Here is a 12,051-nt window from a genome sequence, read left to right as displayed (position 1 = left end):
TAATTAGTTAATAATAATAAGTATACTATTATAATAAACTTAATTAAGTAGTTCTTTTAACTTAAAGAGTTTAACTATAAAGTTTAAGGAAATTAAATATTAGCTTTAAGTAGTACTAGTAGTAACGTATATATATAGTAAGTAGCCTATTATAGTAAGTAGCTTACCTTTACCTACCCTCTAGCTATTTATATAAGTTAATTAAGCAGTATTATATAAAATTAATTAAAACTACTTATTATCCTCTTCTTTAAAGGTCTCTTATATTACCTGATATATTTATATATTATATCTAGTTCTTTTATAATTACTATATTATTAACTATATAATTCATTCTCCTTTATATAAGCCTTCTCTTAACGTATATTTTTACTTCCAGTATTAATAACCCTCTTCTCTACCTAGATTACTTCTACTTTAGCTGTATTAAGGGACCCTTTAAAACGTAATTAGGTTTTTTTAGCCTTTTAACGCTTACTTAGTATCTTATTTATTATATAAAGCTTATAATACTTAGCTTTAATAAAAGCTAGTTTATATATTAATTTACTAATACTTTTAGCTTATAAGTTAATTACTTTATATAAATAAGTTAATAAGCTATGTTAATAACTAGTAATCCTTTTCTTAAGTAATATAAAGCTTTATATAGCGTTATATATTATAGTTAGTGTCTTTAAGTCCTAGGAGCTTTAGCTACTTAGGTATAAGTTAAATAATGTTAATGTCTTTAGCTTGAAATCTAAGTAAAAAACAACTACTTTTAGGTTAAAAGGAATAAAGTTAGCTTATCTAAAGCTAGCTTATACGTTTTCTTTACTTATTAAAGTAAAAAAAGTTATTTTAAAAGTAAAAAAAAAGTTATTCTTAGTAATATATATAATTTATATTTATATTATTTTCTTAATTTCTTTACTATATAACGCCTTTAATAAACTAAAATAGCTAATATTAAAAGGCTAAAGCTTATATAATAAATAGAGAGGTATATAAAAAGTAATAATACTATGTTCTTTATAGTAATTATTAAACTTAGTAGACTTATAACTATTATAGCTATTAAGGATTAAGAGCTATTTAATACCTTTTATATAAGACTTTATATACTTTTTAAAATACTATAACTAATTTAAGCTAATTTTATTTATAGTTTATTTATTTTTACTAAGGTAAATATACTATTAAGGTAAGATTTAGCTATTAGTATACTATAAGAAAAGGTAACATTTACTTTTAATAATAATGTATAGAGGTAGCGCTTAGTTATCTATATATATACCTTAAATAATAGAAACCTATTTATAATTACTAGGCTACTTTATATAAGGCCTTCTATAGTAATTAGAGGTTATAATAACCTTTGTGTGTAATAGTATTCTTATTAAAAAGCCTATCTTATTAAAATTATAAATATTATTATTATAGATTCTATACTTTACAATTATATTTTGTACAAGGGTAAACTAGGCCTATATAATTACAAGATCCTTAGCTAATACCCTTTAATAGTTAATTTTATATTAAAAACACGTCTTTAGTTATAGTTAGCGTTATACGAAGTTCTTTACTTATTAAGGTCTAATACGCATTACATTACGTTTATTAAGAAGGTAATCAGCTATATCTTATATATTGTTAAGTTGTAGTAGAAATCCTTAATTGATTAGGTTAATAACTTATTTAAGAATCACTATTTCTTTTAGATTAGTTATTTTTATTGATTTTATATAAGCCTTATAGTATAGTAATTGTTTAGTGTATTAGTATTAAAGTATTATTTTTAGGATATTACAGATAAAGGCTACTGTTTATATAGATAGTTTTAGGTCTTTTTTAATAGCTTTAATTGCAAGAATAATACAACTTTCATTTAAAGAAGAACCTATTATTGTATATAGAGGAATATTAATATAAAGTTAAAGTTTAAGGAGAAAGGAGAAAATAGGCTACTTACTATAATAGGCTACTTACTATGTATGTACGTTAGTTATAATTATTTATATAGTTTATATAAACTATTTGTTAGAATAACAGTACTAGCTAGTTATATAACACATATAACCTCTAAGGATAAATATAGCTTATATATATAGCTATAGTAACTAAAAGAAAGGTTTTAAGTATATAATAAAAGAATTAGCTAATACTCTTAAAGGCTTAGGTAATTAGCCTAGTATAACTATAGATTTCTTTTTTTTTACCTTTAAGTTTTTATAAATAAGTAATATAGTTATATATTAACTAACCTAGAATTTACTATTATAATATTTATATTATAAAAAAAGTAGTAGCTTTTTATTATTATAAATAGCTTATTTAAGATTAATAAAAGTAAATATAAGTAAATTATAATTCATACTTTTATAAATCTTAGTTATTAAGTAAAAAAAGAATAGCTTTTTATAGCTATAAAGGCTTAGTATAAAAAAATAGCTTTTTATAGCTATAAAAAGTTAATAAGCTAATAGTCTTTTTTATAGCTATAAAATATTAGCTTATAAGGTAATTATTTTATAGTAATAATAGCTTAGTAAAGTATATTAATATAATTACTTTTATTACCTTTATAAGAATATACCTAATTTTTTAGCTAATAAAATAAGTAAATAACTATACTTATATAAGCTACATACTTAGATATTAGTTTTTTATACTTATATATTAATTTTTATAATTAAAAGCTAAATGTTTAGTTTATACTTTTTTTATAATATATATTTTTAAGTTATATATATTATATAATTTGCTAATACTATTATTTTAATACTAGGCTTATATAATTATAAGATCTTAAGTTAATACCTTTTAATAATTAATTTTATTTTAAAAATATACCTTTAGTTATAATTATTATTATATAAAGTTCTTTACTTATTAAAGTCTAATATATATTATATTATATTTATTAAAAAAGTAATTAGTTATGTTTTATATATTATTAAGTTATAATAGAAATTCTTAATTAATTAAGTTAATAACTAATTTAAGAATTACTATTTCTTTTAGTTTAATTATTTTTATTAATTTTAATTATTATTAAAATAACTTATATACTACTAAAAGTATATAATAATAAAACTTAACTGTTATTATATTTATTACTAATAATATTTTAAGTCCTAGATATCTAATAAATCTAGCTTTTATATAAGCTAAACTCTACTAACTAATATATAGGTAATACTACTACTTAAATATATATTTATTAAAATAATAGCACTAGCTGGTTATATAACACGTATAACTCAGGGATACATATTCTAGTAAAGGGCACAGACTAGATATTCGGTTCTTAGTTATCTATTATGTTTATATTAAACTTACTTAAGGATATATAAGATTATATATCTTATATATAAAAGCTAAGTCTTATAGTTAAGAAGATAATTATAAAAAATATATCTTTAGTTTACTTTAAGTTTTAACCTAAATATAATTATATAAATAGGTTCTCTTAAAAAAAAATCTATTTAATACTAATTAGTAGTTACTTAGTAATCTATATAATTACTTTATTTAATTACAAATTAGTAAAAATAAAGAAATAAGACTTAGGTTTTATAGCTAAGCTACTAAGTAGTCTTATACTTTATATAAAGTAAGAAATCCTTAGAGGTACCTAAAAGGTTACACTAAAAAGTCTTTTATACTAAGAAGCCTTAATTTTACTTATTATTACCCACTAAGCTAAACTAAGTAAATAAAATAAAGATACCTTTTATTTCATTATTATATAAGATAAATTCCTATTATTACTTATTAAACTAAACTAAACAAGAATCTTTATTATACTATATATAAAGTATAAAGTATATACTATAATACTAAATAAACTAATTTTAACGTTATATAATATAAAATAACTAGTAAACATAACATAGCTTTCTAAGAGGATCTAAAAGATAATCGTTAAAGCTAATATAATAATATTAATAGATACTTATTAACGTATAAGAAATAAGTATAAAAAGCAAAGTGTTATTATATATATAAAAAAAGACTATAAATCCTAGACGCTAAAGAGATCTAGTTAATATTATATAAATACTATTTAAAAAAGAGATAACTATGTATATTACGTATATTAATATAGAAATACTTTATCTTAAGTAATTAAAAGAAAACCTAATAATATTACTATATAAAGATTTTAATAAATAGTTTACCTTCTAATAAAAAAACGTTTATTATATATTTAAAACAAAGTTTATATAACTTATTAAGCTAAAAGGATGCTAATTACTACTAATAAGAAATATAAATTAATAGCTAATTAAATTTATTAAAAAGATGAAGAAAAAGTTTAATAAATAAAAAAAATAGCTTTCTACTTATACAATACTTACACTAAGTTATATAATTATAATAACTTAAACACCTATTTAAAACCTTAAATTAACTTTACCTTAAAACATAACTAAACTAATAATAAAGCTAATTAAACCCTTATATAATATATAAATAACTTAAACATTAATTATATAAGAGCAGTTATAATCAGCTTTATAAAATATACCTCTTAAAACAAGATTTATATAAAGGGTTAAGAGTTTTTTATAAATCTAAGGTTATATAATACCTTTATATTAAAAAGACAATATTTATAACTTACTACTAAAACAAATAGTCTAAAATAAGTTATATAAGTTAACTATAATCTTAATCTTCTAAAAAAAATTAAAAGAAATAAGAATTATATAAGTAAACTATATAATATCTTATATAACAAGATAAAAGTCTTTATTAGTTTTTGTTAACGCTTTAAGATTACTAAAAACTAATACTATATAATATTTTCTAATATTTTAGCTAATTATACAAAAAGGTTTTATTTTTTTTATATTAGACTAATAAAGAAATAAAATAAGATATATAATATATTAAAAATACACTTTCATATTAATATTCACTATACTTTTTATTAAATAAATTAAATAAGTCTATTCTTTATATAAGTTAAATAAGATAATCTAAATAAGAATCTAATAAATATATTAAAAATACTTTTACATAAAATACCTTTTATATAGCAAGTACTTAGCCTAGGTTTTTAAAAAAAGATTATACTTTATATGTAAGTTACTTAAACATATAAAGGTATACTAAAGCTAAAAACTACTCTAAGTAATCTTAAAGTATATTATATATATAAGTAATTCTTTTCTCGGCTTAAAGTATTATTATAAGTCACTTTAAATAAAAAGTCTATATTATATAATATTAACTTTATAAGTAAAAAATACTTTAATAAAAAAGTTACTTATAACTATTATATAATAAACTATTAAACAACAAAATATCTTCTTAATAACCTTAAAAAAGTTAACCTTTATTATAACCTAGGTTTAATTATATAATATCTAAAAAATAATATTTCATATATAAAAAGAAAACTTATTAGTCTATAAATCATTTAAATAAAAAATATAATTATATAAAAGACTAATACCTTTAAGTATATAGTATACTTAAATAAGAACTATAAAAAGATTTTACTTTATACCTTTTTAAATTTGAAGAAAAATTCTAGTAAACAAATCATATAATAAAAAAAAAGAATTTATAAGAAATAAAAAGACATTAGCTTTCCTAATATCTTCTTTATTTTTCTATTATATAATAAAAGAAAATATCTTTTTATTACTAAAATATTAAAGGCTTATTAATTCTTATTATATAATTCTTATATCTTATTATACTAAAAAGAATTATAAGATATAAGAGTAACAAAGTTCTTTACTATAAAAAAACCTTAAGTCCTTATATATCTATAAAAGAACCCTTATATAGTAATATTATAAAAACCAGGATTAATTAATATATAATTTAAAGTAAAACACTTAATTATATTAATTAATATTATAAAAATAAAGAATTAGCTTAAAAAGGTTATATATTATATCCTTAATACTTCTACTCTATTCTTATTTTTATTATATAATATAAATAAGTTAAGTATATATTTTAACAATATTAACAACATAATTATACAATAAAATAGAAAACCTATCTTAGTTATACAGAAATAAGGTTACTTATTCTTTAACCTTAGTTACTTAAAGGCTAGTATGTTCTTTATAAAAGAATAACTCTAAAGGCTTTATAAACGATTTAAATATCCTTATATAAACTATCTTTATTACCTCTTAAAAAAGGCTAAATATTATAATATTAATATTAATATTTTAAAAAAAGTCTAGAAGTTTTATTATTATTATTAATTACATAACTTAACACTAAAGAAGTTTAAGTTTACACTCAAAGATAAAAGCTACTTTAACTATAAAATAGTTATAAATATTATATAACTAAGAGACAAAAACGCCTTATATATTATTAATATAGAAACAAGCTTTTAAAGAGCTATTGTTACTAGTTAGAGAGATGTATGAAGGATGATTGTATTAAGGTCTATCTTGACGTGTACACCGCTACTTATAGTTAGGCACGTACTACCTACGTGATGGCTGGCATCACGTGACGCTGGTAGTAGCTACCTTGCTAAGGGGGTAATAACTACCCCTTGATGCTTTAATAAGTAATAGTCCCTATTGCTTTACTAGGCTAGTCTAGTAACCTTCTTTTGTAATAGTAGAAGGCGTGTTAGTAGGTGTGTTAGTAGGTGTGTTGGTAGGCGTGTTGGTAGGCGTGTTAGTAGGTGTGTTGGTAAGTGTGTTGGTAGGTATGTTGGTAAGTGCGTTAGATAGATAGGGTTGAATTAAAGGTTAGTAGATAAGGGTGTTGTTTATTGCAGAGAGGTTGATTGTAATGTATAAGTGTAGGGCATAAATGTTGTTGCTTTTGTTTACTAAGGTTTACTTCTTAGCTTGACTAGAAGGTTTAGTAGTTGATTTAAGGGTTAGCTAATTAATTGCCTTTATATAAAAGTGTAATTATAGCTCTTTTAAGAAGTTATTATTTTTTTGCTTTTTTTGTAAGAGTAAGAATAACAGGGGGTTATTCAAAATAGTCACAAGGAGAAGTAGAGAAGAATAAGGTAGACAGAAAAGGTATATATATATATTAACCATTAAGGTATCGTTATAATTCATTGTTGTTCAAAACTGTCTAAGTAGAGGGAATATCTCTTAGTTATATAGAAAGTCTCTTAGACACGTATAGTATCTAAGCGTATATCTAAGCGTATATCTAAGCGCTAAGAGGTACTTATATGTTTCTTGTATATATATATATATACCTATATATGCCTATAAATAGGCATAAGCGCTAGTATATATAATACTTAGAAGTATATGCGTTTATATACAGTAGACTGTATTAGTTTATAGTAGTTTATATTAATATAGTTATATATAGTAATATATACTTTTATAGGTTATTTTTCTAAAAGAATCTAGAAAAAATAACTATATATTCATAGGACTTTTAGTTATAGAGTTATAAAGAGATTTATATATAAGAATTATAAGAATTTTACTTCTTAATTCTTAGTTTTCTTCTTAAGTTATATCTAAGTTATAGATATAACTTACTTTATATAAAAACTTATAAAAACCTTATATAAAAAAAATTATAAGAAAAATAGTTATAGTTATAGTTATAGTTAAAAACCTTTAAAGGAAAAAAAATTTATAAAGGGGAAACCTTAGTATTTAAGCTATATTACTTTCTTTTTAGAAAGTATTTCTTTATTATCTATAGTTTCTTTAGGTAAAAACCTCTTTTTATTAAGATTTATAGCCTCTATAAAGTATTTAAATACTTCTTTATTAACAGATTTAGTAAATATATCTGCTATATTATTCTTTATATAGATATAGTATAAAGAGACTTAATTATTATATACAGCTTGTTTAGAAAAGTAATATTTTATATCTATATATTTAGATTTCTTATAAAGCTCTAGGTTTTCTGTTATACGTTGTGCTGTCTCGTTATCTATTAAAATAATAGGCTTATTTAACGTTATATTTAACTCTAAGTTATTATATATATAGGAAAAAGAGTTATATAAGTATATAGATTCCTTTATAGCTTTATATAAAGCTATATATTTAGCTTTACAAGTAGATAAAGTAATAGTCTTCTGTTTTATACTATTTTAGCTTATTATATTATAGTACCTTAAGGTACTTATATATCTAGTAGTAGACATTCTATTGTCTAAGTCTTTAGCTTAATTAAAGTCTAAAAATATAACTAACTGTAAATTAATATTACAGTTATATATTAATCCTAGATTAGGATATTTATTTATATATCCTTATATCTTATTAAGTGTAATAATATGCTTTTTAGATAATTTACTTATATAACGAGTATATATATTTACTAAATATATTATATCTAGCTTAGTCTTAAGACTTAAGAAGAGTAGAGATCTTATCTCTTGTTGATATTAAGTTATTTCTTCTTTTATTACTTGCCTTGTATTTTTCCTAAGCTTAATAGCAGGATTTATAGGCGTATTATAAGAATAAGTATCCTTTTTATTATACTTTTCTAGTATTTTATTTGTATATTTGGTTTAATAAATATATAAGATCTTATTTACTTTATCTATATATATTTTGTTCCTTAAAAACGTATATAGAATTCCTAAGTCTTATATCTATAAATCTTTATTTACATTATTATAGAAATATTCTATATCTTTATTTGTAGGAGCTACTATTATTATATTGTCTATGTAACAAGCTATTATAGCTCTTATATTATTATTATTAGCTATAAAGATACCTTTATTATAAGGGGATTCTTTAAAGCCTAGTTTTATAATTATAGATCTTAACTACTTATACTAAAGTCTAGGGCTCTATTTTAGACTATATAAGGCCTTTTTAAGCTTATAATATAAAGCTTTTTCTATTATATTATCTATATATTTTAGGGTATTTATTTTATAGTTATAAGAGAAACCTATAAGTAGTTTTACTTATATTTCTTTATCTATATTAGTATAGTAGAAGGCATTAAAGATATTAAATTGCCTAAAAAACTAGCCTAGCTTTATTTTAATTATAAATATAGCTTTATAATTCTTAGGTTTATAGGTAGTACTAAAGGTTTCTAGATAATTAATACCTATATATTAATTAAAACCTTGTACTACCTACCTAGCTTTATATTTTAACGGGTTATTATTTATATTTGTTTTTAATTTATATACCTATCTTTCTCTTAAGGGCTTAATTCCTTTAGGTAAAAGAAGTATTATCTAAGTATATATATTATGTAAGTTATTAACCTCTAAAACTATTACTTAAATCTATTTATCTCTAGAAGTAGAGATTATAGCCTTTTTATAGGTAGTAGGGTCTTTATCTGTTGTTATAGTAAGGATATATATAGCTTTATTAAACCTATTTATTTTATTATTTTAATTATTTATAGTAGAAAGTATTGGTTTAATTATAGGGTAGTCTTTTATAGTATATAAAGTACTTTCTTAGTCTACTACCTATTTATAGTCTTTAAGCTTATTATTATTCTACTTAGAAATTTCTACTATTATCTTAGATTTATTATTATTATTATTATAATTATTATAATTATTATAATTGTGATTATTATAATTATTTTTATTTGTTATATTATTATTATTTATTAGCTTTATATTTATACCTCTAGGATTTAAGTCTTTCCTTCTACTTTTATAGTTACGTAGAGATATCTTATTATTACTACTATTTTCTTTATTATTTATATTTATATTATTATTTATATTTATATTATTATTATTAATAGTAGAAGGTATAAACTGATTTTCTAGAATAACTATATCTCTAGTCTAAAAGGAAGTTTTCTTTTAAAAATCATATACTTTATATATATTATTTTTATAGTTAAGTACTATAGCTTTTATAGCTTTATTATCTAGCTTTTTTATCTTAGGATCCTTGTTCTTATAGTAACATATAAATCTAAAAGTTACTATATTATTAATATTAGGCTTTATATTATTACCTATTTCATAAAAGGTCTTGTAATTAAGAGCTTTATAAGGGGTTATATTATATAGATCTACTACTATTAAAGCAGCTTCTCTTTATAGATATAAAGACAAATTTACCTATAAAAGCATAGCTCTTATTTTATTAGTTATAGTCCTTATTACTCTTTTTATTATACCGTTAAGCTTATAAGTATAAGGTACTTTTATATTATAATTTATCCCTTTAATTATATAAGTATAATTTATAGTATTATTATTAAATTCTAAACCGTTATCTATATCAAAGTCTTTTATCTTATTTTTATTTATATTATTCTTATTTATATATTCTAAAACAGTAATATTAACTTCTTTTACTTCTTTAGTTCTAAGTAGTTTTATAAATATAAGTCTAGATTTTGTTTCTAAGAAGATAATAAATCATTAATATTTATTATAGGTAGAAGGTAATATAGGTCTACAGAGATCAGAAGAGACTTTTTCTATATATTTATAATCCTTATTATAGTTATTAAAATACTTATTAACTTTAGTAGTAAACTTTACTTTCATATAAGTATTACAGGTATAGTCTTCTTCTATTATATTATTAGTTATATTTATATTATCTTTAAGTTACATTAAGACTTTTCTACTTATATATCCTAGTTTATTATACTACTTTTTATAGTTATTAATCTCTTTATTATATATAACTTTCTTATATTTATAAGGTTTTTTTCTTATATTTATAATATTTATATATTCTTTATAGTTATTAAGATCCTTTTTATTTAAAACCTCTATATTTAGGTAATATAAACTATCTTTTATTTCCCTTTTATAAAAAGTTCTTTTATTATTTATACTTATTAAAGATACTTTTATATCCTAGAAAAGAGAAGCTATTTTAAGTCTTTTTAGTCTATTTTAACTTAGAAGATTAATACCTAATTTAAGCATATAATAATAGTCTTTAAGGATATAAATATTATTATTATAAAAAATAGAAATTACTATATCTCCTTATAAAGAGATTTTCTTTCTTTTTATATCTCTCTAGTTAATATATTTATTTATATAAGTAGTTTTTATAAATAAGGATTTATTACTTATAATATTAATAGTAATAGTAGTATCTAGGCAAAATATAATATATTTATTATTCCTAGTTATATATATAGGTTTATTTATATTACTTATTTTATTATTAGTTATAGTTATTATAAAGGAGGTTATATAACTTATATTTTTAAAATCTAAGTTTATCTTACTCTCTTCCTCTTGTTAAGGGTCATTTATAACTATATTATCTATAACTACAATATACGCATTTTCTATGTCTAATTTATCTAATTCTTCTAAATCTTCTTCCTTTATTATAGCTTTTTTAGCTATTAAGGCCTTTTAAGCCCTATAAAGCTTATTTCTCTTTATATTAGTCCTTTATTACCTTAGGACTTCTTCCTTAGTATTATCCTTATTTTTCTAGCCTTTAAAGGCCTTAATAAGATATAAAAAGTTATAATCTTTAACTATATAGTTTTTTAATTTATAATATACATAGTAAACAACTTTTATCTTTTTCTAAGGCTTTTTAATTCCTTTTCTAAAAGTAGAAGTAGTATATAATACTATAAAAGAACCTTTTCTTTTTGCTTTATTTATAAGATTTACAAAAAGGAATTTTATAGTATAGGAATTTATATCCTTTCTAAGGGCTTAGGTTATATTAGTTATAAAACCTTTATAACTATTATCTAGACTATTTAATACCTAAGCTATAATAACTTATTTTAATAAAGCTATATCTTTAGAAGATAAGTTATCTATAAGCCCTTTTACCTTATTAAGGTATTCTTTTATAAATCTAAAGGATTCTAAAGAGGTATTAAAGAACTTTTTATAAATAAAATATTTATTAATAAAACTAATAAGTTTATTTAGATCCTTTAGTTTCTTTTAGGCCTTATATCCTATTATAAAGTCTTTTATAACCCTTAAAAAGAAATTCTTATAAAATAACTTTATAAAAGCTAATAGTTTTATATTACTCTTTTATTAAAAAGGTATAGTTAAAGGGGTTTTAAGACTAAAGTTAATATTTTTACTAATAAGTAAAGCCTTAAATCTAGTTACCTAAACATTATAGTTA

This window comes from Colletotrichum spaethianum (genome assembly GCF_022836535.1).
Source record: "Colletotrichum spaethianum MAFF 239500 DNA, contig25, whole genome shotgun sequence".
Taxonomy (NCBI): Eukaryota; Fungi; Ascomycota; class Sordariomycetes; order Glomerellales; family Glomerellaceae; genus Colletotrichum; species Colletotrichum spaethianum.
This window is presented reverse-complemented; position numbering follows the sequence as displayed.